The following is a 6,000-nucleotide window of genomic DNA, read 5'->3' on the forward strand; positions in this document are numbered from 1 at the left end:
GGCATCTAGACAGGCCTTGAATATCTCCAGAGAAGGAGACTTCACAACCTCCCTAGGCAATCTGTTCCAATGCTCCGTCACCCTCACCGTGAAGAAGTTCTTTCGCATCTCAGTGCGGAACTTCCTGTGCTCTAACTTGCAGCCAGTTTTGCTAGGATCAAGGCTGTAAAATCAAGAGTTTTAATGAGTAGGTTTTGAATACATTCAAAATACTGACACACTTCTCAGACTGCACAGCTTAAATGCAGGCTTCCTTCTTCTAGGTGGTAGCAAAAAGGAAAACTGCTTTGGATAAGTGATTTTTAAAATTATTTTTATACGTATATATATATTTTAAACCAAAAAGAATTCTTTCTATGACACTAACTTCCTTTTGTCTTCAAAAAAAGGTTTATTGACTGCCACTTCCACTTCTTTAGCCTGGACATCAGGAGTGTGGTAGAAAAATAATTTAATTTACAACTGACTTAGAGTACTAAAACTTGTATCATATCCCTGCACTTAGGGCAAGCAACTGTGAGTTTTCTTTAACAGCAATAGAGAGAAAGAGGGGAAAAACACAGCAAGTGAACAAATACTTTCATATCAACATGTGTTTCAGGTGACATGAAATTGGAATACAACTGGAATTTAAGGAAGTCAAAGCAAAGGTGATGGATGGTTTAGATAAGGTTGATTTTGACATGAGAAGGGTAGATTAGATGGTTTCATGAAGACACACCCAGGTGTATTTTGTGCAGGTCTACAAAATTATAGTGAAATATAACCACTCATTTGTGTGGAAATTCTGACACGGTGGCACTTGATAGGGGGGCTTGCTTTTGGTTGTTTGCTTTTATTGTCTGTTTGTAGTTCTCAGCACTGAACATATGAAGTTAGCTGCAAGATTTTCAGCTGTGTTCTATGATATAGCTCTGAAAAGAACAAAAAAGTACTTTTCTTAAACCTGAAAAATACTGGGAAGATGTGAAGCAAGCAGTAGGTGGTGTTGCAGTAGAGATAGAGATCTGTCTACAGATATTTTTCTCCCCTGCAATTTCTGAATTTAAGAGATTTCTCTGGCTGTATCTCGGAAGAAAATGTAAGTGTACTGTCAAGACAGGGAGAGAATCTGGACAGATTAAAAAAGATGTCAAACCACAAGTGGGAAAAAAAAGTCAAGATTTCATTCTTAATGATATTTTTTTCCACAGGGGAGACACCCTAGGGTGCATCAGGGATAATCTATATGAAAAGACATAGCGTGACTAAGGAGACCCTTCATTCTAAGCATGCACTCAAAACCAAACTCATTAAGTGACTGAACAAAAAGCCATGTTCAGAGGTGGGCTGGATGTAGGTGTTGGGAGCATTAGGAGACAAATGTGTGACCAGCTGTGTACTGACACCTTATTCATCTAGTTTTTACCTGCAAGTACAGGTAACACCAGGCTCCTTCAAGCAAAGCCCTGGTGTCACCTGCTAAGATCTGTATGAGCCACAGCACGTGAAGTCACATCACTGAGAACAGAAATCCCTTGAGAAGAACAGAACAGGTCCCCACTGCAGATCATTTGATAGGCTAAACTGCATAGTTTAGAGGAATAAACCCATGCTTTTCTCTTAACTCTCGAAGAAGCTGTCTGGTTAGTCCTCATCATGAAGCAGCTATTCAAGGGCTGGGTGAAGCAAGCTCTAAATGAGTGTCCTCCACTGGCTGCTGGAGACCTGGGCAGTCAGAAAATATGGCATTTTAAGAAAAATAATGCTTTGAGAAAGACAGAGATGGCACGATTCATTTTTTTTTTTGCAATGAGAAAATAGAGCTGTTAGCAGCTTTTACTTTGCCTTAACTCACTGCAACCTTCCATGTGTTCTGGTCAAAGATCATGGAAATTGAGACATTTCTGGATTTATTTTATTTTATTTATTTATTTATTTATTTTTTAATGGATTGGCATTTTTTTTTGATGGGAAAAATACAACTAATTTTCTCAGATCTTGTGGGGTATACTTTTTTTTTTTTTCTTCATATAGTGGAGATTTTATTATGTGTTTTATTGTTATTTAGAAACAATAGCAAAACTTTAAATGTTTTCCATTGAGACATCTGGCCTCCCAGACTTTCTTTTTAGATCCAAGCTACCACAGACTGGTTCTCTGAAACATTGTACTTGTTCCTTTTTGCCATATTTAGGTTTAAGAAGCAGGCAGTTCAACTCTACCTCTTGCTGATGGCAAGTATTGTCTGCAGGCTTTGCTTTCCTGCTATGCACAGTGACCATTACTGAACCTTTACACCAATGATAACTTGACAGACAGCAGTGGAGAAAAAGATTAGTACACTTAAATAAAACATTTGAAAAGAAATATACCCAACTCTGGATATTTAAGAAGGGGAGGAGACAGCAAAACATTCTTATGAGGGGCCATTGTGGGTATCATGTGGTTTTGCATGAGCAGTTATATAATTTAGTGACTCTTGTGATACTCTGCGTTAGATTTGCAATTGAGAGAGATGAATCTGCAATCAACTGTATTAAATGCAACTGTTTTTTATCAAGGGTTTCTGATGACAATATTACTCCAACAGCCTGTGTGTGTCATCAGAACCCAGAGCTAAAAAATATAGCACTCTTAGGGTGTATTTTATTATTTCACGATAATTGGATAGTATGACACCTAATGAAAATTTACATTAGGCAGACACCCAGTGCAACATTCACTTTTTTCAGTCCTTTTAATCCTTTCTTGGCTGGTTCAGTGTACTTGTTCTGATGTTTTGGAAAATATGATTTTTGATGAATTCTTAGGTATTAAAATATCTAGGGAGTTTTGAAGTATTTCCAGCAGGAAAATAATTAATTGATATAATTTTCAGTACTATAATTATTACACTATAATTATTAAAAATAATTAATTTAAAAAGAAAAGTTTTCTTAGACTCTGAGTCTACAAATAGCGATGTATTTGCTTAAATTTATACATGCCAGTAGCCTCACTGGAAACCTTCCTAAACCTAAGCACATGTGTAAACATTTGCAGAATGAGCTCTCAGTTTGGTTACATTTGACTCATCTTAAATTTGCAAAAATAGGTTCTTGAGCTTTTTCTGAAATTTTAAAAGTCTCCTGGAGTACTAGATGAAATTTCAGGGTTCTCATTTCAGCTGAATAAAGCTTGGCTGTACTTAATGAGACCAGTGTTTTGTTTTCAAAATAATCACTGTAATGGAAAGTGTTAGGGAGTTTTAATAGGATGTGCTTTCTAATAAACAGCAGTAACACTTTGTGATTTTATAGTGCCTTTCATTGTAGGTTCTGAAAGTGCCTCATGAATGTTTTAGTCTCACATCACTCTAATCAGAATGGTATTGTTGTGCTTGTTTTACAGACAGGAGACTAAAATTGAGAGATTATGTGAGCTGTGAAAATGAAAATCATGAACAGAGTCTACAGTGATAATGGTTATTCACAGACATTTGCACACACTCCTTTCCCATACTTTTATCCATGTTTCTTTAGATGTACTTTTATGACTGTCAACTAATAGCTGTCATGAAGATAACTATACCTTTGACTTGGCAAACTATTCCTGGTTAGAAAATCTTTACTTATAATCTCACTTTCTCATTATTTTAAAAAGGACTTAGTAAACGTGCCAAAGCCAACTCTACTCTTAAATGCTTTTCAATTCAGGCCCTATTTAAGTACTGGAGATGAAATCTGGTAGACAAAGGGACAGATTTTTTTTTTGTTTGAATAGAGACCAGCAAAATCCACGTTCACCTGGGCACTGACACTTACCAGGCTGATTAATGCAAATGCATGCAAAATGCTTATTGGAATATTCGCTTTCCATAATACAGTAATAAAAACAGAGTTCAGATTGCTTGTCTTTGTTTAAGAAAAAAGCCATTCCTATTGTCTTAAATTAATGTGTTTTCTGTTGAAATGCTTATAAATTCTACCTGAAATACTTTTATGTCTATTTTCTGACTCTGAAACTGTTGCAAGCCAAAAGCTGAATTGAGAGTTCTGAACAGTGCATATATTTTCCTATTTCACACAAATGTTTCATTACGGTATGTGATTTTATGGAGAAAATGATCTATTTGTGTACAAATTTGGTTTTCATTCAAAATAGAATGACCTAGCTTGAGTAAAATAGCATATAATTACACAGAGAATAGATATTGTTTACTTCACAGTGATCCTATTCTGAACTTCCACATTGATGAAAAAATAAACAAAAACATCAGAAAATTGGAAAGAAAATGTATCCACAGTGTTTTTTTTTTTTTTTTTTTTTTTTTCTTCCAGTGAAGACTTCAATTAAACGAAGACTTATAATAATCTTTGGTATGCTTGACCAGTGTTAAAATTAACAGATGGTTATTGTACCAAAAGGGCGTATTTTAAGCAAATAATTCCACTTAAAAATATTTAAAAACCCACATTTTTCAGTTTATACTGTTGGAGGTTATAGTGGCATGTTTGATTAATGAGCTGTTTTATTGGTGATGCAAATAATATGTAATGTCATAAGACCCATATGTTGTAGATTAGAGAGGTATTAAACTTACCTTGGCACAAAGTGAAATATCTAAAATATCCCTCTGGTAAAATATATCATTCTAAAGGAACAAGATATGTTGGCATTGCTTGTATTTACATTTTGATAAATTACATATCACGTTTACTTAGTTTTAGTATCCAATCAAAATCTATTCTTTCTCATACTTTTGCTTTCTCTTTATTTTTTCAGGTTCCTCCTGCAAATTCGGTTTGTGGTGGTCAGCAGCTGTGTCTGACAGCAGACTGCATGTTACCTGACAGTTATAAACAAAGACATGAAGGAAGACAACAGTGTCAACAATCCTGTTGTTTATTGCCTTTTATCTGGAATGGTGCAAACAAAACAGAATTAGGCCTCATGCAGGCTTCACCTGAAGGATCCTCAGCAAAACTCCAAACCACACAATTAAAATTCACTTGGCTCCATGTTGTGTGGGAAACCTGAATCACAGGTCAGTGTCTATTTAAGGATTCACGGAGATTCTGGGACCTTTGGAAAAAGTTTAGTTGAGAAATGATGGCCTGACTTATGAATTTAGCTGGAAACTGCATATAAAAACCTCAACTAAACCCAGAACCATATGAAATTCAGTGATTTAAGTTGAATTTTACTCTGAGGTTTTGAATTCTGTTGACACTGGATGGTAGACTGTAACTCAGAAGGAGCTTTGCGTGCACTGTGGTGCAATGAAACTGCCAGGTTTCATGTTTTTCTCTCCAGGCCTCTCCAGATATGGAGCAAAATCTGGCTCTCAGAAGTTTATGTGTATTTGTTGCAGGGCCAAAAATGTCTGCTTCTTCTGGTGATAAAATTGCGATTGAGAACATCTCAGAGGAACACAACTATCTCCTTTGTAAATTTAATCTTTTTCTGCCAGTAAAGAAAGACGGATCCTTCTTTTGTTTTCCCGTGAATTTCTGTTGGCTTTGATAAATTGGGAAAAACTTCCATACTGATTGTGACCATCCCAGATGGGATGTCTTCACAGGGACCTTCAATTAAAAATGTAAAATATACCACCACGCAGAAATGTGCTTTTTGTCTGCCAGCCCATTTCTAAAATACTTGATCAGACCCATGTTAAAACACCCATCTATCTCTCCTTACTCAGAGCAAAATGTGAACAGATGTGATTTCCTACAGAATGATCAGCAAATGTTACCTCTGAATGAAGAGGCAATAGACTTAAAATTATTAATGTACCTTATCAGCATTTTTTACAGTTGCTTTGTTCTCTGTTACTGTGATCATGAAAAAGAAGCATACTTCAAAAGCTGGCAGTTTTGATCCAGTACATACAGTGGTCTTCACTTGCCCCTGAAGACAACTGTACCAAAATTAATCTGTGGATTCAGATAAAAATCAGCCCTTTGATAAGGACTGGAGTCACAGCTGATACCATAAATAATCTCTGCTTTGCCATCTTGGTCAGCAGCATTCCAA

The 6,000-nt window shown here is 35.9% G+C and overlaps 1 long non-coding RNA gene across 1 annotated transcript in view; it reads left to right on the forward strand.

Annotated features, from left to right (window-relative positions):
• Positions 1 to 5,579, forward strand: part of LOC311437158 — a 46,347-nt gene extending 40,768 nt beyond the window's left edge. Inside the window, exon 2 of the long non-coding RNA XR_014693331.1 lies at positions 4,747 to 5,579. This is a non-coding gene — a long non-coding RNA (uncharacterized lncRNA). The remainder of the gene's footprint in view (positions 1 to 4,746) is intronic.
• The last annotated feature ends 421 nt before the right edge of the window (positions 5,580 to 6,000 follow it).

The sequence above is a fragment of the Aythya ferina genome, assembly GCF_964211825.1.
Source record: "Aythya ferina genome assembly, chromosome: 5".
Lineage (NCBI taxonomy): Eukaryota > Metazoa > Chordata > Aves > Anseriformes > Anatidae > Aythya > Aythya ferina.